General features: G+C 33.0%; 1 pseudogene; it reads left to right on the top strand.

Annotated features, from left to right (window-relative positions):
* Positions 1 to 3,197: 3,197 nt before the first annotated feature.
* Positions 3,198 to 25,742, top strand: LOC110638050 (uncharacterized; annotated as a pseudogene).
* The last annotated feature ends 830 nt before the right edge of the window (positions 25,743 to 26,572 follow it).

Genomic DNA, 26,572 nt, shown 5'->3' with positions numbered 1-26,572 from the left:
AATTTGTAAATGAATTAATAAAATTATCGTCTTATTGAATATTATTTTATTTTATTTTATTTATTTAAAGCACAAAATTTATTTTATTTAAAATAATTTAATATTTAATATAAAATATATTAAATAAAAAAATTTATTTGTAAATGAATTTTATTATAAAATTTATTTATAAATAAAATAAATTTTATTATAAAATTATACCTAACAAAGTCTTGATAAAAATGTTCTTACTAAACCCAGGTCTCTATGCATCCAACTTAAAATTTAGAATATTAAGATATTAAAACTTGGCATAAAAACATTATAGTAAAAAATAGAACATAAAAAACTTTTAAAATGTAAGACTAACATAAAATAAAGCTGCCTCATAACACCTATTATTATTATTATTATTAGAGTCATTGACTTAAAAACTTATAATTACAATATATCTAATTCTTTTTAAAAAAATTAGGAATCATGTATAATATGTTACCTAAATTAGTGTATATATATATATATATATATATATATATATATATATATATATATATATATATATATATGCTTTTTTTAAAAAGAAAAATAGGGCCTGAAAAAGATTAATATTATCAATTATAATTGTCAAATCTTCACAAAGACTAAATAATTCCCTTCCTTGCAAACGTGTAGTGCCCACAACCACAGTTGGAGAAAGCATGGTCCCTGTTAGGTTAAACCTAACCCTTCTAACCTCATTAAAAAAATAAGGGGAGAGTGGGGGCTCCCACTGAATGCTTGCGTCCGCCCCTGCTAATTGACATGAAAATCATGCAGATTATGTTGTAAAAAATCGGGGTTCATCTATACTTCTTTTAATATTTAGTGGTTTTGTTAGGTCATATTAGAAAGTTCTCCTTTTTGTTAAAGAACATGACTAAATAAATAAGAACTCCTATTAACACGCTCTCTCTCTATGTGTTAGAGAGAGAAATTTACGATTGTTTCTCTTCTCTTTATAGATTAGGGTCTCTTCTTCCTATTACATTTGATAGCTCTTCTTTGTCCCTTCGGATAGGGGAAGGCTGCCTTCCTTAATCTAGTCAGTGAGTTTCCCTCCTTGTTGATGGGTTGGATTACGAAAAGATTTTATTTGAGACATAGCAATGATGAATGGTTGAGAGTAAACGTGGGCTGCTAATTATTTGTGTGCTATTGTTTTCTTTCCTTTGGTGGTATTTTAGGGTTTGTTTGGATAGGGTGAAGAGAGGTTTAATAGAATAAGGTAAGATAAAGGTAAAGGAAGATATGATACGATAAGGTAAGATAATAGTTTTATTTATGTTTAGGAGGAAGGTAACGTAAATGAATGTTTTATAATCTTATTTTATTTAGTTGGATGGTATTAAAGAGTAATGTTAAATATAAAAATTACAAAATTATCATTTTTATGAAACTTTTTATTTTATAATAAGAAGGGATATTTTGAAAATTTTTTAAAATTGATATGAGTAATATAGAAAATCAAAAAATAAAAATTTTTTCAACCCTTCCTGACCTACTAAATTGGTGAGTTAGAAATTAGAAGGTTTTTGGAGGTTTCCTATCCAAACAAATGAAAATTTCCTTAAAATCATTCCTTACTTTTTCTTACCATCATAATCCCTCGATCCAAGTAAAGGGTTGATCTACTTTGAGTTGGGTGGATTGCATGTCCATGTGAGCGCTTGTGTGGACTTGGTAGGAGGAAGTCTCTACTGTTGGTTGTGAAGGAGGAAGCATTCATAGGGTTTGAAGAGTCGACTTAGTGAGAGCCATCCCCCTGGTTAAAAGAGATTGAGACAAGTCTTGCTCCTTAGCTTCTTCTTCCTTGTGTGGATTGCCATTGTTGAGCTTGAATAGTTTTCTTGGCCCTATAGCCTTCATTCTCTTCAAAATTTATAGTGGTTCCTAGTTTTGGTTGCTCCTGTAGTGTTACTTGGGTTGAACAGGCCTCTCCTTGGTCTTGCTGGTTTTTGATTGGCCATTGTCTGGAGTTTTTTTTTATGCCAAACGACCCCTGAAAGTGCAGCACAGGTTGCTTGATATGAATCATCAATTGCGAGTTCCTCATCCATTTTTGTTGGCCTAGAGTTCTTTGGAAAAGTGCTGATTGATCTGGGCTTGGACTTTCTTGTATTGTTTTAGGCCTGTGTTCTAGATTTTTGTTGGTTATAGTTATGATTCTTCTTTAAGGGTATGGAGCATTTTCTTAAAAGCTTGCATCTTTCTGCCTAATTAAAACATTTTAATGAAATTTTTGAAAAAGAAAAGAGAATACGACTCAATAAATGATTTGATCCTTAAAATAATAAAGTGCATTTGGTCGTTAAATAACAAATGTGTTGAAAGCTTATTTGATTTGTAAAAATCAAACTAAGAAACTAAACTATAATTGAATGCAAAATTAGATGAACTTTTTAATGGGTTTATGTAAAATTACAGGGATTAAATTTCTTTAATTATTAAATTATATGAACTTAAGTGTACTGTATAATATGATAGTAGAAAATGTCATTTCTACCAATGCAATGGACTCCACATATGAGTAAATTATAATTTTAATCCACAAAATTGTAGGCAATTGTGAAATAATGGCAACATACCTTTAACACATTTTGATAACATTAGATCGCTATCTATTAAAGAAATACACAAATCTATTTTGCATTGCCATTGAAAAATGATGTGGGGAAAAATATATTTTTTAAATATATTAATTAAAAAATATTTAAAATTAATTTTAAATTTAATAAATTTATTTTTAAGATATTAAAATAATAAATTATTCTTTTAATTTTTTAATAAGAAATTAAGAAAATAAAAATTTAAATTTAAACATGAGCAATACATTTTCAGCTATTTAACTTTTAATATATATTTTTAAATAGTATTTAAAATGTTTTTTTAAATAATTTTAAAAATAGCAAGTAAAGGTGAAAGGGAATAGAATTTGAATCATCGATAGGCTGAAATTAGGATTAATTTAAATCTCCTATTTTCCTAATATAATTAAGAGCATTTCAATATTTTTCTGACACACTGGTGGTTAAAATTATTCAAATGGAAAGGATTTTATTGTAGATAAAATTAAAATTTAGAAGATTTTTAATTTATTTTTTTAAAATAAAGAGATTAAAATTAAAATATTAATAATAGTAAAATTATTTACCAAAAGAACATATCGAGAGGAGCGTTACGAGTGGACAATGACCAACGGAGTCAAAATAACAAAACTCTTAGCGAGATCTATCTACCTGAAATGCTCTGGTTCGTCACTCTCCCGGGAAATGCTTCACAACTCTTTCCTCAACCATAGCCTCTCCATTTTTAGGTCTCTGAAAACAGCGTCTAATCCTATACGAAAACAATTCAGAGTACCATAGTTTTGAAAAACAAGGGAGAGAAGATGTATATGGCATATGGATGGCCTCAGGTGATCCCTCTCGAGCCAGGACTCTGTCCTTCTTCACAGCAGATTATCTACCTCAAAGTTATCAATCGCCTCTTGCTCGTTGTCTCCCCCTCTCACCTTGAGCTCTGGAGCTCTTCCCAGGTATTTATACATTGCATTCATGTATATGCGTGTGCTTCTAATGTTTTTCCAATTTCTGAATTCTGTTATGATTTCTGGATCATGCAGCATAAGTTGAGGTTGGGAAAGTACAAGAGAGATGCGGAGTCTGTGGAGAGAGAGGGCGAGAATTTACAGGCTGTGTGGAGTCCCGATGCCAAATTGATCGCCATTCTTGTAAGTGGTTTCAATTGGTTTGATTTCTCCATTTGAGTATTGCATTTGATGATTTATTGCGAATTTTGATACTTTTAGGACGAGGCATTCTGTTTACAGTTACTAATTGCTTTGAATGCGCGTATGCATTTAGATAGATTTCGTCAATCTGGTGCATGCTTCCGTATTATTAAAAATGAATTTGAACTGCTTTTCGTATCGAGTTAGAAAGGGGATGAGCTTGAGTAGCTCTGCTCTGAGGGCGTCAGTGAGTTGAGGTTAGAAACGTGCTCAGCTTTACTACATACATACTTGACTTCAAACTAGGTATTGGCGCCACTAGCTAGGGCTTTTTTTTTTTTTTGAACTTTGTTGTTGCAACTTTTTTTTTTTTCTATAGAAAACCGTGAAAAGTGATCTCTGATTATGCATGTGTTGTTTCTTATTTTCTTACTTTGAATTTCTTTCTGTTATAGACTTTTTCTGAAAGTATAGTTCAGTTGATCACGATTGTGCTCATTTTCTTACTCGTCCTTTTTTTGCCTTTTCTTTTACTGTTTGCAGACCTCGTCCTTCTTTTTTCACATACTTAAGGTCCAATTCACTGAAAAAAGAATACAAATTGGAGGGAAGCAACCGTCTGGTTTGTTTCTTGCTAATATAGCTCTTCTTCTTAGTGAGCAGGTACCTTTTGTGGAGAACAACTTGACGGTGTAAGTAGCATTGCTAGTCTTTTCAAATTTTGGGAACAGTGGCACTGACCTCTTACTGACTTGTAGACACTGATTAAAATCTGACATTGCATTGTGTTATTAATATATTTGTGTTGCATATAATGTAGGTTTTCTGAGATCGCTAACTAAATTGATTATTGTTTATACTTGTATACGGTGCTTTGCTCTTGCATTCTTGTATTTTTCTGTCTTATCTTGATAGTTTCCTTGTATCTTTCTTGACAGGAGCAATATCGTGAGTGATAGCAAACATATGCTTCTTGGACTTTCCAATGGATCTTTATACAGTATGTCTTGGAAGGGAGAGGTAATAGAACCCGCATTTTTTTTTTTTCGGATTATTTCTTGTGCCAACTTGGTTTGACACGGTCTATTAGGTGATTTCCATTTTGATTTTCCTGTCTTTCTCTGTAGTTTCATGGGGCTTTCAAACTAGATCATTATCCACATGAGAGCAGTGAAATCTCTATATTACCATGCTCTTTAGTTAATGGCCTTGGTTCTGGAAAGGCTACAGGGGGTCTTGTACCTAATCACAATATCACCAGGAAGCTTGCCATTACACAGCTGGAGCTTTCCTTGCCAATGAGGTTGCTATTTGTTTTATATGCTGACGGACAACTAGTTTCATGCTCTGTAAGCAAGAAAGGTTTAAAGCAAGCTGAATATATCAGAGCTGAAAACAAGTTGGGTTCTGGTGATGCTATATGTACTTCAGTAGCCTCAGATCAACAAATCCTTGCAGTTGGTACTAGAAGAGGGGTTGTTGAGTTATATGACCTAGCAGAATCTGCATCACTCATCCGTTCCGTGTCTTTATATGACTGGGGGTAAGATTTGCATGGTATTAGTAAGGTTATACAAGTTGTGGGATAATTGAATGCTTTTGAGTTTAGTTTTCCAGACCAGTTGCTTAGATTTTTGCCTTTTGGTGAACTCGAGAACAATTTCTTCTACCTAATGAAAATCTAAAGGTTTCTTAAATTTGCATTTATGTAATCTAAGGTTGTTTTTGGACCTCCTTTGTCTTTTATTTTAGATGATTATTTCTTTTGTGGTTTCTCACTTGAGTCTACAATATACTTTTGTATTTGGACTTTATTTCATCAAGTTTGAGAAATTTTATGTCTTGGTCTATTTAATTTGCAGATATTCAATGGATGACACTGGTTCTGTCAGTTGTATTGCATGGACACCTGATAATTCTGCTTTTGCTGTTGGGTGGAAGTTAAGAGGACTTACAGTTTGGTCCATCTCTGGCTGTCGTTTGATGTCAACAATCCGTCAAGTTGGTCTAAGTTCTTTTTCTTCTCCAATATTTAAGCCCAAGCAAGATTGTAAATATGAGCCATTGATGGGTGGCACCTCACTGATGTAGTGGGATGAATATGGATATAAGCTTTATGCAATTGAAGAAGGATCTTTGGAGAGAATTCTAGCATTTTCTTTTGGGAAATGCTGTCTTAGCAGAGGAGTTTCAGGCATGACTTATGTCCGTCAGGTGATTTATGGCGAAGATCGGTTGCTTGTTGTACAGTCTGAGGATACTGATGAACTTAAAATTTTGCACCTAAATCTTCCAGTATGTGTCTAAATGTAACAATAATCATTGACCATCCTCATTTTCCTTGCAATTTGGGGAAGCTGATATGTTTTTCCCCCAGGTTTCTTACATCTCCCAAAATTGGCCAGTTCAACATGTGGCAGCTAGCAAGGATGGAATGTACTTAGCAATTGCTGGTCTTCATGGGTTGATCTTATATGATATGCAGTTGAAAAAGTGGGGTGTGTTTGGAGATATTTCTCAGGAACAAAAGATTCAGTGCAAAGGTTTGCTATGGCTGGGGAAGATTGTTGTCGTCTGCAACTACATTGATTCTTCTAACACGTGAGTTATCATCAGTCTGCTTTTACATATTCTACTTTGTTTTGAAGTTTGTTTACTTTTATATAAGCACCTTGAGCCCCTTTTGACTCTATAGATGTATGAAACAGATTTTTACTTATCTGTCAAATGTGATTGCTGTGGGCTAATGTTGGGTGAGATTGGAAATTTATGGTTTGAACAGGTAGACAATAGGTTTATGAAACTCTATAAATAGGCTAGATTTTCGATTATTCATTAGTTTTTTTATTATGATTATTATTGAGAATTATAAGTTTTATTTGAGAATTAGTTTCTCTAGAGAATTTGTTTATCTTGTTCCTTTTTCCTTCCTGGTTGTGCATCACTGACTGAAAACTTAAAGAAAATTTTCCTATGTTTCTTTAAAAATTTGTAGAAGACTGTAGACAAATTGTTGAAATACCTCAAAAAATATGCAGAAATTGACATTCTATCCTTGCTTACAGAAGTGCCCATAAGTTTTGAAATAAAATCCCAAGTTAATGTCTATTTCAATCCTGCTTTTCACTCAATCTATGCCCACCAAATCAGCTCATCATAGAGATCTCTGAAGTTTTCAAATTGATAAGTAGTTGTTAAACAAACTACTATCTTTTGCCCTCTTGGCTGCATCAAAATTTCTAGTTTAGACTTGGTACCAACCTTGCTGGTTGCTTAAGCATTTTTCCTATGTATTAGTGATTTCTTAATTTATGTATTCTTGTTTTAGATAAGGATTTTTGTTACCCATTTGATTCTGCAGGATTGTAGGTTCTTATGTAAAAATTTTGATTTAATAAAGCTATGAATTACTATTTTATCCAAGATATCATCTTGATCAGAGTTCCTTGCTTTGTCGGAAGTCATTACTTGCCAAGCCAATGGTGATGGATGTCTATCAAGATCATATACTTGTTAGTTATTGCCCGTTTGATGTCCATATATTCCATGTGAAATTATTTGGTGAACTGACACCTCATAGCACTCCAGACCTGCAGGTAAATGAATGTTTTCTGTCTGCCTTTTGTTAACAATTTATTGTCATCACCAAAGATGAGAGTGTTTTGTTTTTGGTTAGTTTTGAGCTCTTGAAGTTTCATTTTACTCTTATTGAGAGTGCTTTGATGAAAACTATATTGCTTTGATGAAAACTTTATTCTTCATAAATTTTACGTGATTAAATGACAAACAGCTTTCTACAGTACGAGAACTCTCAATCATGACTGCAAAGAGTCATCCTGCTGCGATGCGTTTTATCCCTGATCAGATTCCAAAAGAAAGTGCCTTAAAGAATTATATTTCATTGTCATCAGATTTAATAATGAGAGAGCCTGCTAGGTATTTTTTCTGTGCAATGACTAGTACAATCTTTTGCATTCAACATGCCTCTGAATACCTGCACACTTTGGTAGATGTTTGATACTGAGGACAAATGGGGAGCTTTCGCTTTTGGATTTGGATGATGGACGTGAAAGAGAGCTCACTGACTCTGTTGAATTGGTCTGGGTTACGTGCAGTCAATTAGAGGAGAAGACTAATCTAATTGAGGAAGTTTCTTGGTTGGATTATGGCCACCGAGGGATGCAGGTAACCAATTGTTAAGCTCTTTAATATAGTCTGTTTGATTTTCTAGTGGGTATGATTTAATCCACGTAATGCCATTCCTTGTTGGAAGCTTATTTTTACAGGTTTGGTATCCATCTCTGTGCGGTGATCCTTCTAAGCAGGAGGATTTTTTGCAGGTATGTTATGTAACTAGCTGTGAAAGCTCTTCATACTGTAGATATTTGGCAGATGAAACTGAAATGAGACCAGTGAGTATTTGCTTATATTTTATTTATTAATTAGACAATGCCTATGGTATTTTGCCTACTCTGAAAGTTAAGTTCAATAGATGATGGAATATTTTTTTGTTTCCTATTAGCTCCATGTTACCTGATGTTGATTTGGTCTTTATTAACTTACATTCCTTTGAAGATGGTAAAAAGAGTTAGTGTTTTTCCCCCCTTCTAATTCTGGTCCGACTTTGGTGTTAGCATTATGGTTGTTTCCTTTTTTAATGAAGAACTTTTCTTAGCCTATTGTTTCTAAAGGTCTTCGTGTATTTTAAATAGTTGTGTTTGGGACATTAGCGGTCTAGAGTCTTGCTTCTATGTGTTTTCATGTTTTGACAGGAAACCTGCTGGATTTGAGATATTTTGATCTTGTAATTTTATTGTTGTATCTTAAGTTTGCCAACTAACTTAGGATTGATATGTTAGTTGGATCCAGAGCTGGAATTTGATCGTGAAGTGTATCCTCTGGGACTTCTTCCAAATGCTGGTGTCGTCGTTGGTGTCTCCCAGAGAATGTCATTTTCAACATGCACTGAGTTTCCTTGTTTTGAGCCATCTCCTCAAGCTCAAACTATATTGCATTGCCTGCTCAGGCACCTTCTTCAGGTACTCTCTCTCTCTCTCTCTCTCTCTCTATATATATATATATATATATATATATATATATATATGTGAAAACCCATATACAATTATTATTTATTATTATTTTATTTTAATTAGCTAACAATAATTTAATATATTTATAAAAAATATATATATTTTATTAGATGGTCTGCTTATTTATTTTTAGATATATAAATATATTATTTTTGAAATTAAATATATATCTGCAATCTGAACAACCCAGTTCAATAATAACTCTTATCCCATTCTACACCTAATAGAACTCTTGAAATATATATATATACTAATCATCTCTTCTGCTAAACTTTGCTCTCAAAACCTGTTTATCACCTCCTTTTCCTACCAAATACTTTCAACAGGTATTTTCATAATCTTTTATTTATTTTTATACGTATATATATAAAATAATCTGATGTGCGCAGATAATTCTTAAATTTTTATTTCTCAATTCATCACCTTTGATTGTGTTTTCAAAATAAAAATTCTCATTCTTTATTTAATAATGGGTGAAATTGATTTTATTTTCTTCCTTGATTCATTATAACTACTTTGAAAATTTATTTTCTCTTTGATTATTGATATTGAATTGGGTTGATCATGATTAATAGTAACATTGAATTTAGATTTTGTATATATACCTATATATTCACCGAATTCCTATGAATTCGTCTCTGTTCACCGAATCATTATAATATATATATATAATGATTCGGTATATATATAATGATTCGGTGAACAGAGACGAATTCATAGGAATTCGGTGAATATATAGGTATATATACAAAATCTAAATTCAATGTTACTATTAATCATGATCAACCCAATTCAATATCAATAATCAAAGAGAAAATAAATTTTCAAAGTAGTTATAATGAATCAAGGAAGAAAATAAAATCAATTTCACCCATTATTAATATAATGATTCGGTGAACAGAGACGAATTCATAGGAACGTATTCAGTGGACGTGGATGAACAGGGAACAATGACAGGGGAATACGTTCTTATGAATTCGTCTCTGTTCACCGAATCATTATATATATATATATATATATATATATATATATTAAAGTTATTTTATTTTATTATTATTTAATATTTTTCTTTTATATTTTGAGTATGTAAGAGATTCAAATATTCATTCTGTCAGCTGAAATTGTCTCTCTTTAATTGAAAATAACTACTGTCTTGGAAGTTCCAGGTGAGTGGTAATTATAGTACATGGCACCGTTTTAGTCCATTTTAAAATTTCTTAGCATTAATTTTGTTATTAAATAAAATTTTAAATCAATATTTTAACAATTATTTTATATATGATTTTCTAGAGTTTTATATTATTATTGAATTTTATTTCGTTTTTTATTAAATAATTGATTTTGTCAACTATCTCTGCATTAGACCCATTAGGATTCCGGGAACAGGCCTTTAATGTATTTATATTGATTGATATTTGACTATAAAATTTACTGATGTGTTACTGAATTGATTTGAGATTGATTTGATTTTATTGATTTGATTTGAGATTGATTTGATTTTATTGATTTGATTTGAGATTGATTTGATTTTATTGAATTGATTTGAGAGTGATTTGATTTTATTGACTCTCTGAAACTATTGAAATACACTATTGAAATTGCACTATCAGTTATTATTTGCTATCTGAAATTTTTTATTGATTTTGATGGATTTGTACAAATTGATTTTCTGTTTTGAATTGGTACCTGTGCCCAGTATCTGTTTCTGTTATCTGGCCCCGCCGTGTGGACTATCACGGTATTAGGTTGCATTGTCGAGTCATGCATCATTGCAGTTTATGGTTTGTATTAGTATCATATGCATTGATATCTGTGAAGGAGGAGGAAGGTATCTGATATCTGGTAGCGCGCTTACCATCTGGCCTTTGGTGATGTGGGGTATCATCACCCTGGTGCATTGTACCATAAAATTTTTATTGAATGAATTTCTTTTATATTTTTATTTTTATGAAGTTATTTTATTAATAATTTTTGATAGCATGAGCATGATTTTATTGAATAGAAAATTTATTGTGAAATAAATCAAGCGTCTGCCTGTTCCTATTCCGTTGTGTGCTATAATTATCATTCACTGAGCATCTAGCTCAAACCACGTTTTCTCTGTCATATCTGCTTTATAAGTAGAATTCTGCAGCTGATCCAAATATTCAGTCCATTTTCTGGAGAGGGACAACTTTGATTTATTTTCATGGTATGCCCGAATTCATGTTTTCTTGGGCTATTAATTAGTTTAGTTTATTGAACAGTTTAAGTTTTTATTGAAATCTGTAGAGACTCCGCAGTTTACTTATGGGATATTTATGATGTTTATTCAGCATTTTGTTTATTTGGATTTTGTCTATTTTTGGGATTAGTAAGTGACAATATATTCATTCAAGATACTCTGATAAGGCTTGCATAATTTAAGAATACTTAAATTATGCCACGATCAGAATTTTGGGTCGTGACAAAGTTGGTATCGAGCTGGTTGAGGTCTAGTAAACTTATGAGCATAGGATCCTTAACGTCTTTTCAGTTTATCATTGCTTCAGATATCTGCGTCCTTCGTACTTTTTCACCTATATTAATTTGGCTCACATTTTCAAATTTAATGCTTGTTTATTAAAATGAATAGGTGCCTGGGTCTGTTAGACGTAAGAGGAGAACTAGGGCCAAGGGTCTTAATGGTGCAAACGTTGATTCAACAAGAGAGGTACCACCTCAAACTATTAATCAAAAATCTGAATAGACGCCTATGGCTAAGACTGGGGCACAACCATTCCTTTGTTTCTCCATACTCTTCCATGATATTTAGTACACCATCTACTTTGTTAGAGTATCCTTTATCTGTATCAACACCTATGAGGAACGCAATAGACACTGATATGGTGTATAGGGGATGTATAGTTCACATTGGAGATAGGAAATTAGCTACAGATCTTATTTCTTTAGATATATTTGAGTTTGATGAGATTTTAGGCATGGATTGGCTAGCCACTTATCACGTTTCATTGGATTGTCATAATAAAGTTGTACTCTTTAAAATTCCTGGGGAGGAAGAATTTCAATTTTAGGGAGATCGCAGTATAGCCTCTAGTAATTTTATCTCAGTAGTGAGTGCTAGACGATTATTGCGAAAGAGGTGTAAGGGGTATCTAGCTTATGTTAGAGATGTTCAGGTAGAAGGTGTAGGTTTGAAGAATGTTGCAGTGGTTAAGGAGTTTCCTGATATGTTTTCAGAAGATTTATCAGGTTTACCTCTGGAGCAAGAGGTAGAGTTTGGTATAGACTTAGTTTCTGGAACTGAGCCCATATCTATGCCACCTTATCGTATGGCACCCGCAGAACTTAAGGAGTTGAAGGAGCAACTATAGGACCTACTAGATAAGGGGTTTATTCGCCCTAGTGTTTCTCCATGGGGTGCTCCTGTGTTATTTGTACGGAAGAAAGATGGATCTTTGAAAATGTGCATTGATTATAGGCAATTGAATAAGGTAACTGTGCGTAATAAGTATCCTCTTCCACGCATAGATGACCTGTTTGACCAACTTCAAGGTGCAAAGTATTTTTCCAAGATTGATCTTCGATCTGGGTATCATCAATTGAGGGTCAAGAAAGAAGACATACTCAAGACAGCCTTTAGGACTAGGTATGGACACTATGAATTTCTTGTAATGTCTTTTGGTCTTACCAATGCTCCGGCCGCTTTTATGGATCTCATGAACAGAGTTTTCAAGCCTTTCTTAGATCAATTTGTTATAGTGTTCATCGATGACATTCTAGTGTACTCAAAGAGTAAGAAGGAGTATGAACAGCATTTGAGAATTGTCCTTCAGACCTTACGAGAACACAAGCTATATGCCAAGTTCTCAAAATGTGAATTCTGGTTAGACAGTGTGGCTTTCCTAGGCCATACAGTATCGAAGGATGGGGTGTGCATTGATAAGAAGAAAGTTGAGGCAGTGCTTCATTGGCCTAGACCCACAACTGTGTCTTAGATTCGTAGTTTCTTGGGTTTAGCAGGGTATTATAGACGGTTTGTTCAAGACTTCTCTCGTATTGCAGCACCTTTAACTAAGTTGACACAGAAGAATGTGAAATTTCAGTGGTCTGAGACTTGTGAAAAAAGTTTTCAGGAGCTTAAGACTCGTTTAACTACAGCACCAGTGTTAACCCTTCCATCTGGATCAGGGGGTTATGTAGTATATTGTGATGCTTCTAGGATTGGTTTAGGATGTGTTTTGATGCAGCATGGACGGGTTATTGCATATGCTTCTCGTCAGTTGAAAAGACACGAGCAGAATTATCCAACTCATGATTTGGAAATGGCTGCAGTAATTTTTGCTTTGAAAATCTGGAGGCACTATCTGTATGGTGAGACTTGTGAAATCTTCACTGACCACAAAAGTCTCAAATACATTTTTGACCAACGTGATCTTAATCTTAGGCAAAGAAGATGGGTAGAATTGCTGAAGGATTATGATTGCACCATACAGTATCACCCTGGAAAAGCTAATGTAGTGGCTGATGCTCTAAGCAGGAAGTCTTCTGGTAGTTTAGCCCATATATCTACCAAGATGAGGCCTTTGATTGGTGAATTACATGAGTTGCTAGATCAGGGAGTAGAGTTTGAAATCATAGCTGGATCATTCTTAGCACATTTTCGAGTTAGGCCTATCTTGATTGATCGAATTAAGGCTGCCCAAAAGAGAGATTCTCAGCTGTGTGAGATTATAGATAATATTCATCAAGGCCAAGCTCAAGGATTCATGTTGAATGATGATGGAGTTCTTCGTTATGGCACTAGACTTTGTGTCCCCAATGTTTTTTGAGTTGAGAAGAGAAATCATGGAGGAGGCACACCATTCTGCTTACACAGTACACCCAGGTTCAACTAAGATGTACCGTGATTTAAGGGAGCATTATTGGTGGGGTGGCATGAAGAGGGATGTTGCAGACTTTGTTGCTAAATGTTTGACTTGTCAGCAGGTTAAGGCAGAACATCAGAGACCATCTGGGTTACTTCAGCCATTGCCTATTCCCGAGTGGAAGTGGGAGCATATTGCCATGGACTTTGTTGTTGGTTGGACTTTGTTGTGGGTTTACCTAGTACACGAGGTGGTTACAATGCAATCTGGGTGATAGTGGACAGATTGACAAAATCTGCTCATTTCCTTCCTGTAAAGACTACATATGACTTTGCTAAACTCGCACAGTTGTATATAAACAAGATTGTTAGTCTTCATGGAGTTCCAGTTTCCATTGTCTCTGATCGTGGTACTCAGTTTACTTATCGATTTTGGAAGAAATTCCAAGAAGCTTTAGGAACACAAGTAGACTTTAGTACTGCTTTTCACCCTCAGATGGATGGATAGTCAGAAAGGACCATACAGACATTAGAGGATATGCTTCGTGCATGTGTTATGGATTTTGGTGGCTGTTGGGATCATTATTTGCCTTTAGTGGAGTTTGCTTATAATAACAGTTATCAGGCAAGTATAGAGATGGCTCCATATGAGGCATTATATGGTCGAAAGTGTAGGTCACCGGTTTGTTGGGATGAAGTTGGAGAAAGAAGGCTTACTAGACCAGAGTTGATACAATTAACTTCAGAGAAGGTTCGACTAATTCGTGATCGACTTTTGACTGCTCAAAGTCGACAGAGAAGTTATGCTGATCCTAAGCGTAAAGATGTAGAATTTATGATTGGTGATCATGTATTTCTGAGAGTTTCCCCTATGAAAGGAATCATGAGGTTTGGGAAGAAAGGGAAGCTTAGCCCTCGTTTTGTTGGTCCATTTGAAATTTTGGAGAGAATTGGAGCAGTTGCTTACCGTTTAGCTCTTCCACCTGGTTTTTTACATGTACATCCAGTTTTTCATATTTCTATGCTTAGGAAGTATGTACCAGATCTATCTCATGTTTTACAACCTCAAACCATGCAATTTAGGGATGATATGTCATATGAGGAGCAACCAGTAAAGATTTTAGATCAACAAATTAGGAAACTCCGATCTAAGGAAGTGGCTTTGATCAAAGTCTTGTGGCATAATCACTCAAGTAGTGAGGCCACATGGGAGGCAGACCAAATGCGAGCCAAATATCCTCACTTATTTGATTCTTCAGGTTAGAACTTTGTCTATTCAAATTCGGGGACCGAATTTTTTTTAAGGGGGGAAGTATGTGAAAACCCATATACAATTATTATTTATTATTATTTTATTTTAATTAGCTAACAATAATTTAATATATTTATAAAAAATATATATATTTTATTAGATGGTCTGCTTATTTATTTTTAGATATATAAATATATTATTTTTGAAATTAAATATATATCTGCAATCTGAACAACCCAGTTCAATAATAACTCTTATCCCATTCTACACCTAATAGAACTCTTGAAATATATATATATACTAATCATCTCTTCTGATAAATTTTGCTCTCAAAACCTGTTTGTCACCTCCTTTTCCTATCAAATACTCTCAACAGGTATTTTCATAATCTTTTATTTATTTTTATACGTATATATATAAAATAATCTGATGTGCGCAGATAATTCTTAAATTTTTATTTCTCAATTCATCACCTTTGATTGTATTTTCAAAATAAAAATTCTCGTTTTTTATTTAATAATGGGTGAAATTGATTTTATTTTCTTCCTTGATTCATTATAACTACTTTAAAAATTTATTTTCTCTTTGATTATTGATATTGAATTGGGTTGATCATGATTAATAGTAACATTGAATTTAGATTTTGTATATATACCTATATATTCACCGAATTCCTATGAATTCGTCTCTGTTCACCGAATCATTATATATATATATATATATATATATATATATATATATTAAAGTTATTTTATTTTATTATTATTTAATATTTTTCTTTTATATTTTGAGTATGTAGGAGATTCAAATATTCATTCTGTCAGCTGAAATTGTTTCTCTTTAATTGAAAATAACTATTGTCTTGGAAGTTCCAGGTGAGTGGTAATTATAGTACATGGCACCGTTTTAGTCCCTTATAAAATTTATTAGCATTAAGTTTGTTATTAAATAAAATTTTAAATCAATATTTTAACAATTATTTTATATATGATTTTCTAGAGTTTTATATTATTATTGAATTTTATTTCGTTTTTGATTAAATAATTGATTTTGTCAACTATCTCTGCATTAGATCCATTAGGATTCTGGGAACAGGCCTTTAATGTATTTATATTGATTGATATTTGACTATAAAATTTACTGATGTGTTACTGAATTGATTTGAGATTGATTTGATTTTATTGATTTGATTTGAGATTGATTTGATTTTATTGAATTGATTTGAGAGTGATTTGATTTTATTGACTCTCTGAAACTATTGAAATACACTATTGAAATTGCACTATCAGTTATTATTTGCTATCTGAAATTTTTTATTGATTTTGATTGATTTGTACAAATTGATTTTCTGTTTTGAATTGGTACCTGTGCCCAGTATCTGTTTCTGTTATCTGGCCCCGCCGTGTGGACTATCACGGTATTAGGTTGCATTGTCGAGTCATGCATCATTGCAGTTTATGGTTTGCATTAGTATCATATGCATTGATATCTGTGAAGGAGGAGGAAGGTATCTGATATCTGGTAGCGCGCTTACCATCTGGCCTTTGGTGATGTGGGGTATCATCACCCTGGTGCACTGTACCATAAAATTTTTATTGAATGAATTTCTTTTATATTTTTATTTTTATGAAGTTATTTTATTAATGATTTTTGACAGCATGAGCATGATTTTATTGAATAGAAAATTTATTGTGAAATTAATCAAGCGTCTGCCTGTTCCTATTCCGTTGTGTGCTATAATTATCATTCACTGAGCATCTAGCTCAAACCACGTTTTCTCTGTCTGTTATCTGTTTCAGATCAGTAGAATTCTGCAGCTGATCCAAATATTCAGTCCATTTTCTGGAGAGGGACAACTTTGATTTGTTCTCATGGTATGCCCGAATTCATGTTTTCTCGGGCTAATAATTAGTTTAGTTTATTGAACAGTTTAAGTTTTTATTGAAATCTGTAGAGACTCCGCAGTTTACTTATGGGATATTTATGATGTTTATTCAGCATTTTGTTTATTTGGATTTTGTCTATTTTTGGGATTAGTAAGTGACAATATATTCATTCAAGATACTCTGATAAGGCTTGCATGATTTAAGAATACTTAAATTATGCGCCGGTCACGGTTCAGAATTTTGGGTCGTGACAATATATATATATATATGACGTAAAGTATTCATCTTAGTAGAAAGCTATATCACAAAGACCAGCCTCTGAGTCTGAGCTCCTGCTTAAGTCATGAGCTTCAATCAGAACCGAAAGGTCCTGTTTATTCCTACTCTGTAGGACATCAATCATTGTGAACTTTAGGACTTAAGGCTGATTGTTTGCCCAAGGGGTGAATTATAGCCCCAAAGTCGTGGCATGTTACTAAGAAAAATATATTCCCATTAACAAGCACGGAACATATTGAACTGTGCCGTTTCTTGTGATTTGGCATATGGTCAACTGGTGGTAGTCCATATGCTAGTCCTGCTGTTTTGATGAGAGCAAACCAGTTCCCTGGTGTGCTTTCTGTGTATGCTTTTTACAAGTTTTAAGTTCCCTTTGCTTATTCTGATTATGGTTCCATGTCTTTATTTGCCAGAGGGACAAAATTGAGGAGGCTTTAAGGCTGGCACAGTTATCAGCACAAATGTCTCATTTTTCCCATTGTCTGGAATGGCTTCTTTTTACTGTATTTGATGCAGAAATTTCCAGGTATATATAATCAGCGAAGAGATGAAAAACATTATTTATCATCCAATAGAACTAGAACATTTATGCTTAGAATAGCTTCCCTAAACCAAGTATGATTAAAAATTACTCTGGGAACTGTTGTCACTGTGAACTATCTTTGAACTCAGTGACCGTAGCTGGAAAGCATTGTGATTAATATTTTATCAACTTTCATTTAGCTATTGGCTCGTGGACCCTATCTGATGTCTCCTTCTCTTAACCATGGATGAGTAGCTGAAAGTTAATTATTTTAGATGTTGACATTCTGAATTTTTCATTTGCGTTGACATAAACAGCCTAAATTCATTATTCACATCCTGAATTTGTTGAATATCACTCGCAGGAAGAATGCAAACAAGAACCAAAAATCAGTCTCTGCAGGCACTGGTAACTTCTCTCTTTTGGAGAAGACCTGTGATTTGATCAGAAATTTTCCAGAGTATCTTGATGTAGTTGTGAGTGTTACAAGAAAAACCGATGGTCGACACTGGGCAGATTTATTCTCAGCTGCTGGAAGATCTACAGAGTATGCTATCACACCTTGAGATTAAAAATGTAAAATGAAAAACACACAAACACACTTGAGTTTTGCCTTGTTTTTGAAGGTTTTTTTCTAACATATTTAGGTGGAAAAAATTGTGTAAGAAGGACAAAGCCACAAAGGCTTGTAGTGACTTCTTGAACAAAAATATGAGAAGCCTGAAACTCTTCCTCTGTCTTCTCCAGATTCATGATAATTTGTTGTTGGTGGCCTTGCTGGTCATTTGCAAGCTAGGTTTAGCCCTTTTACTGTCAGTTTATACCTCAGCAGGAAACGAGAATTTGCTAGTCTCCAAGCACATAATATAGTTGATTAATTTGAGCACTTCAGGTTTGATATCAGTGAATATAATGGCAATGGCCATGCAAGGATTTTGCCATTTTATGCCTGTGAACCAAATACATTTTTTATTGAGAATTTATTGTTTTTATTTTGATGGATGTTCTCCTCTGTTCTTGCATGAAATTTGTCTGGAGTTTTACAAATTTTGCTGGTGTTAGATGAACCTTGTACAGCATTTGATGAAGCTAGGATTTCATTTCATTTTATTTTGGACTTAATATTCACTTTCACCCAGCTGAAAAAATAAAAGTTATTACTTGTATCTAATTATTTTTATTTTTGTTTCCATGTTTAAGATTGTTTGAGGAATGCTTCCAAAGGAGATGGTATCGAACTGCAGCATGCTATATACTGGTAAGAGTTACAAGTTTCTCAATTTCTCTATTAAATACATTAAGCTCTTGGGTGTCAGAATTTCATCGTTCCTTGTCTCTCAGATTGCTCTACATCTGTTTTTATAATTATTTTCCTTTATATTAGACACTTGGGTCAGGGAATTTCAAGTTTTGGCAGGAAAAGACATATTTTGATTGATTTTATCTGTAAATTATATTGTAGTTTTTTATTGTTATTACTTCGAATTATGTTGTGCAGTTAAATAGTATTGCCCTAGGCTTTTAAATTGTATCTCTAGAGTATTTATAACCTTAAAACTATTTCATGATAATATTTAATAGGTGATGCACTTCTGTGGGCTGGGAGGGTATATCATTTAAAAGGAAACACCTTGCATGTTCTTGTGGGAGTAAAATTTAAGAGCCGTATTGGATAACAAATTTGCAATGAAAATGTGCATTGGATAAAACTATATTGGATTAATTCATTCCTTTTGTGAATTTTATAGGTTATTGCTAAACTTGAAGGCCCTGCTGTCAGTCAATATTGTGCTTTACGTTTATTACAGGTAGACAATTGCTAGTAGGTTACTGCTGCTAGTTTTTCTCCCATATTTATGGTTTTGTTTATGACTAAACTGTGACTAAAACTGACAACCATATGCAGGCAACACTGGATGAATCTTTGTATGAACTTGCTGGGGAGCTAGTATATTTAGGCCATGATTGTGCTTCTTGAACAAATCATATCTGAATCTAGCATTAGATGATATAGTTTTGTCTTTTTGTTTTCTTGTGGTTCCTAGGTGCGTTTCTTGTTGAGATCTGGAAAAGAATACAATCAGGCATCAACAGAATCTGACAGACTGTCTCCGAGATTCTTGGGTTATTTTCTCTTCCGTTCTAGTTTCAGAAAGACATCCTTGGATAAGAGGTTAATATGTGCCTGAAACTCTTTGCATCTTTTAGATATTTCTGACTTTACAACAGGAATGAAACCAACGAGTTACCTTTTTCTTTGGAGCAGCACCTCGTTCAAAGAGCAAAGTGCTTATGTTGCTTCTGTAAAGAATATTTTAGAAAGCCATGCTAGCTATTTGATGTCAGGGAAAGAACTTTCCAAGCTTGTTCCCTTTGTAAAAGGCAGTCAGTTTGATTTAGTGGTAAGAAAAAATTGCAGTGTTTTTGTGGGGACATTATATTTTGTAATACAGTAGTTTTAGGATTTTGAATTACTTTGCAGGAATATCTTCAACGAGAAAGATACGGTTCTGCACGCTTGGAGAATTTTGCATCAGGTCTGGAACTTATTGGGCAGAAGGTATGAACATCACATTCATTAATTGTTGATATTCTTTCCTTATAGTTTTAAGCTGCATGGTGATAGCTTAGCATAATTCCTTTTCATCTCTCATTTTTCTTTGTGAACAGAAGGAAGCATCACTTTTTTTAGTTCTTTTTCTTTTTGTGTGTGTGTATGTGAGAGTGAGAGAGAGAGAGAGAGAGAGAGAGAGAGAGAGAGAGAGAGAGAGAGTGTCTCACCCTACTCCTCGTAAGATGTAACATGATCCCGTAGTACACCTAATGAATTATCGAACTTCGTCTGCCGGTAACCCATTAAATATACTACAAGTGATTTTAAAACAATTTTCGTTCATTTTTAGGTTGGTGGGTAATTTTTTTTCAGATATTAAAAACCTTTATTTAAAGTCCAAACATAAATCAAATTTTTAGATATTTAAAATCTCTGCAATTTTGACAAAAATTTTGATAGAGTGCCGATTTTTACAAAAATTTTGATAGAGTGCCGTTTGTATTTTGAGAAAAAAGTTCTTCAAAACCTGAAAAGAAAAACACTCTTAATATTTTTCTTAACCACAACTCTGTTATTTAATTTCATTTCACAAATCAGCACAAGCAACGCAATACACAGTTTAAATTAAATCAAACATTGAAACATCTTATTAAGTTAACAAAATTAATATTTACATTCATGGGAACATTAAAAATTTAGTAGCACAAAACTTTATAAGTATATAAAATCTCAAGATAATATTACAATAATTTGTATTTGATTACAGTCCAAAAATCTATTACAAAAGAGTTTATACAACTACTCAAATGAAATTACATACATATAATTACAGAATTACATCAAAATCTAATGTACAATGATATACCTATGATATACCCGAAGATAGTCTCAGTGTGTGTTTCAGTAATCTCGCTCAGTTGCTTTATATTTTCTTTCACTTGCGACAGCATACAAAGTTATCGCTGAGTGGTAAATTCAGTGTTGCACAAACTAATAATTTAAAACTTAATACAATTTATGCTTTGACAACTCATAACAAATAAAAATTTAAAATTTCTAAATTCTTCAAAATTCATGATATCTAGAAATCAATATTTTCATTCATGCAAATTATTCAGTTGAATAACATTTTGATCAAATAGTAACTATTTATCTACATTTCTTTTAAATAATGAAACAATACAAAAATTGTGAATCACTAACAAATTATTTATTTTAACCACAATTTATCAAACTATGCATAATTTAAAGGGCGTTGCCAACAATTCACACAGTTGGACCCATGACACAAAATTCATAATAGATGCCGTGTTGTACACCACGACATTTCAAACTCTCCCAATAACCGAGGCTAAAAGGTAGAAACAAAGACTAGCTAGTATATATGAATACTTATCCAAACTCTTCCCCAACTGGCAAGCCAGAGAGGAAGGAACTCACTCCATCTAGTGGAGGAGATATCTCACTAGACAAGCTAATGAGAATTCAAAACATGTTGCCATGTCAACTGTGGTTTCAAATCATATTCAAAACAATTTCTATTTACAAAAGTGTTTACAAACCATTAACATATTTAATTATTATAAATTCATGCTTAAGGTTGGTAACACATCAAACTTAAAATTTACAATTCTCAAAACCATGCAATAAATCCTTAAATGCATAAGAAAATTTACATTTAATTTATACAATTTCATTAACAAATTAAAATTCTTAACACAACAAAAATTATAAATTATACAATAAACTTATTCAAATCAATTTGGAAGTGAAAAATAACAAAAGAGTTAGTTGTGCACAAACCTCTTATCTTGACTTGTCTTGGTTCAATTCCTCCTCATTCCTTGGAGGGCTCCTTTCCCACTAAAATATATAACTAGAGTGTTTCAATATCTATTTAATTTATTTCTAATAAATAAATTCAATAATTAAATTTTGTACGCTTAATTTATCCCATAAAATTGAGTATTTTGTACTTAGTGTAATTGTAGTTACTATTCATTTGACCATTTGATCAAAATATTGACTTTTTCATACTAATTAGATATGTTAATTCTAATTACACTCACATGCCACATTTTGAGTCATATTTTTGTTGGCATTGATTGCCAAATTCAATTCAAAGCCTATTAGAGTTAAATATCAAAATTTCAGTTTTTGGTTACTTGTTTGTACTGTCCCATTGGTCTATCTACAGTGGGAATTTGGCTAAATATCCTTCATTAAAGTTGTTCCTTATTGTCTTATATTTAATTCCCTTTTTGAATCACTCTATTTGGAGTTTTGTAGTCCAAGATATGACCATTTGAACATGGCTGGCCGGATTGGTTTAACCCAGATTTTCTGGGCACCTAAGTGGTTCTGGTAGTTTTGGACCATTAACTTTGGGGGGCAAAATGAGTTAATTATGGACAGAATTTGAATTGGTGTTCTTCATGAAAGTTATAGTGTAATGTCATACCTTTCCAATGCCACAAAAATCAGGTCATTTGGACCTGTCTAGCCCAAGTTATGGCCATTTGGTCATTTTGGTACAGTGACAGTGCACAATATCCGGATTTGACCTAATTGTTCACTATGCTAATGTCATTTTCTGTGCATGGTTTCTAAATGAAAAATATGTCATTATGTGTCTCACACCAATTGGATTGGTAAATTTTTAGTTTTTGTCCCTAAAAGATACCTAGGTCAAGTTGTCAGAATAGGAACCCTAACCAATCTGAATCACAATTTGTTTCTACAAATTCAAACACATTACAAATGATCCCAATTGACCATTTCTAACCTCAATTAAAGTCATTTCCTTCAATTTTCAAGAGGCTTAAGAACCCTAATTATGCAATTGTTTCAAATCATGAAATTAAACTATCTAAACATCATCTACACACTCAATCAAACTTACCAACATATTTAATTACATCCAAATCCATCAATTCCTACTTACTACTAGGCTGGCTGAAATCTCTAGGTTACCAATCATACATAGTTTTTCACTTTTCTTCATTTAATTTCATTCAATCCTATCCTGAATCAACCATTTACACCAAAAAAGGAAGGTTAGATTAGCTTACCTTTCATGGAGCTTTTCCAATTCTCAAAATCCTTTCAATTTTTCTTGTTTCTTTTGCTTCAATTCTTTCTATCAAGTGTCAATTGAATGTTTTCTATTAATTTAGCATGTGATTTATGGAAGAAATTGGAGTGTTAGAGCTTAGTGGTGTTGTTAATGGTGGAAAGAAAGAGAGAAGAGAGAGATGAATGAAATGGGGCGACAAGGAGGTTGAAGAAGAAGATAACTATTTTGTTTTTTTTTTATCCTTTAATATTTATTGGTCCCTTTTGTATTGTATTTATCCCATAATTTCTTAAATTTTAATTATAGCTTTATGCTGTCATGTATGATGTCATTAATCTTTATTTTCTTTTCTTTTCTTTTTTCTTTTTTTTTTTCCTCACTTCTTCAATTTAATTATATATATCACAATTTTAATTTCTCACATTTTATTAGACAGTTAGGTCATAAGTCACCTCTAAGGGTGAATTGACCAGTTTGCCCATCGCCGGATTGATCCGGTTTGCAAATAATCCGGTATTTCTTCCGGAGTCCTGATTTTATTATTTGACTTACTTATCAACTCTTTTCTGTGATTTCCTCTTTTCCATTAGCTTCACAATAGTCCTTAAGATTGCGGTGTCACAATTTCCTGTTCAAAATTAGGATTAGGATTAGGACTGACCTCGCAGTTACTTCCCGGTGTGGTCACCCATCGCTGTGACCCTCGGCTCATTTAACTTTTTATGCTCTGTTTTTCTTATTTATATTTTATCTTCTGGTAATTACTATTAATTTTTGTTCAGGGCTTTTCTAGGTGATATAAATATATGGCTAGACATCCTGACTGTCCGGACAGACACCAGTCACCAGAACAGTAGAATGCATAGACTGCTTAATATAGGGTTTTTACACAGAGAGAGAGCATGTGATGAAGTAAACAAGTTTTTTACCAACATGAAAAATTTTGAGAGCTCATTTGGTGGTATTTGTTAGACTAATTTTAGCAACTCTTCTTAGTGTTTAATAGAATATTTGAAATCAAAATATTTTTACTGGTGCGACTGTTTAGCATTTTTTGAGGCATGTGAACAAATTATGCATATATAATGAATCAGTATTATATGTTGCATGTTCCCTGAAGAAAATTCAATTATGATCAAGTTCTGATCAGGCTTACCATAAATTGTATAGTTTTCTCCTTTTTCTTCTTGTTAGAACTTGTATTTTATGTTCTCCAGCTCCAAATGGAAACACTGCAGAGTCGGTTGGATGCTGAGTTTCTTTTGGCTCATATGTGTTCTGTCAAGTTCAAGGAGTGGATAGTTGTCCTAGCCACTCTCTTAAGACGATCTGAGGTATGATTGACCTGATTCAAATTTTGGCATTTACACCTTCTCATTTTGATTGTTTTAGCATACTTGGAATTGCTTGGCTTATCTTGCTTTCATCTCAAGGTTGAATTATGTTCACTCTGGAAATGGTCAAGCTCCTATGTGCAATTTCTCTAGTTCTAGTAAAAAATGGAATGTTTCTACTGCCTTTTACTGTAACACAGTATTAATAATGGCTGCATAGTGCATTGGTAAGTGGTGCTCCTGTATTCTAGGAAACAGCACCAGATATTTCATTCTTTGGGCCTTCATTGGATGGTTGTTTGCAAATAGTTGGATTAAAGAACTGCTAATTACTTGCTCATGTATGCACTGGAGCTTGATCTTTTGTTGATAATGGTTGCCAACGAAAGCCTTGTTTCAATTAAAAATTTATGTCTCAACTTGCCCCTACTCCCCCACATCTCTACATGTGCAAATGCAAGTCATAGTTGCCATTAGAATTGCATCAAAGAGCTGGGTAGATAAATATGATTCTTATGTCATGAAGTTCGGTCTTTTGAATGGCCCTTTTTTCTGCGAGGTTTATGCAGGTTCTCTTTGATCTTTTTCGGCATGACTTGCGGTTGTGGAACGCATATAGCATCACCCTTCAGGTATGCATCTCTCAAATTTTTTTCTGATTAATGATAATAATTGTGGTGTTGTTCATATACAAATATCACATCTTTTGATGTGTGCTTCAGTCACACCCTGTATTTGTGGAGTACCAAGATCTACTTGAAAACTTGGAGGAGAGATTGACATCTGACTCAAATTTGGAAGAGAAGTGAGGTCAAGTTTGGCAACCATCAAAGTGATTTTTGTCAAGATAGAGATAAAATTCATGAGCACTGCATCCCAGGCAAACCATGTTCCAGTATATGAGCATTTGTTGCTCCACCGCGTACAAATGAGCAGCCCAGAAAACTGTCGGGGTGATAAATAGAAAGTCATTCTTGTAGATAACGCAGTTGAACTTCTAGGGCAGTTCTTTTTTACATAATTAATTTTGTTATTATTAGTTCTATAGTTTTCATATGTGTATACTTTCTCTTTTTTTTTTTTAATAAAAAAAATTTTGTTGTATAATTATAAATAAAGCAATCTGTCTAAATGAAATTACTTTTTCAGATTAACTGCATCTACTTAAGCCTTTGGATATCGATGATTAAATTTATTTCCGACTTTTACCATTATTTCATTTCTGAATTTTGACAAGAGAATCTTGTAGAGATAGAAACTAAGAGAAGAATGAAGCTCTGCATATCGTCTTCTGCAATTCCAAAGGCAGCAATCAGCATATTATTGGAATCCCGTGCTCAGGTTTTCTTCTCATTTAACCACTAAATGTTCTGCTGTTTCAATTGACTTGTCGTTCTATATAAAGACGCAGCCAAGTTCTAGCTGTAAAAAGTTTGTGTGGCAAAGGCAAGGAATAGACATTTCAGCGTTGTGCTCAACAAAAAAAAATTATAATAAAATGATTACTCACACAAAACTAGGGGTAGTCACGGTTCAAGAACTGTCGGTTACGGTTCCTGAATCACCGGTTTATGTTCAATGAAATAATGAACCTGAACCAAACCGTTAGGGGACAGTTTGGAAGATGTTTCTTGAGCCGCCGGTTCGGGTTTGAGTCCCGGTTTAAAACGGTTTGAAGAGCGGTTCGAAAAAGAATGGTTCAAAACAGTTTGGAAGACGGTTTGGAAGCGGTTTAGGAATGGCTTAAGGGTAGCTTAGATAAAAAAAAATTAGAGAAAAATTTTATTTATTCAAAATTTAAGTTATATTTGAAAAAATATTTTAATTTTTCTTAGAAATCTTTCAATCAAAATAAAATAAGAAAAAAAAAGAAAGAAAATAATTTATCTTTAAGAAAAATTTAATAAATAAAAACTTGATCCTGATTAAAAAATTAGAGATGAAATTAATTTTTTTAAAAGAAATTAGCAAAAAGTGTATAAAC

The sequence above is a fragment of the Hevea brasiliensis genome, chromosome 2 (genome assembly GCF_030052815.1).
Source record: "Hevea brasiliensis isolate MT/VB/25A 57/8 chromosome 2, ASM3005281v1, whole genome shotgun sequence".
NCBI classification, from domain to species: Eukaryota; Viridiplantae; Streptophyta; class Magnoliopsida; order Malpighiales; family Euphorbiaceae; genus Hevea; species Hevea brasiliensis.
This window is presented reverse-complemented; position numbering and strand designations above follow the sequence as displayed.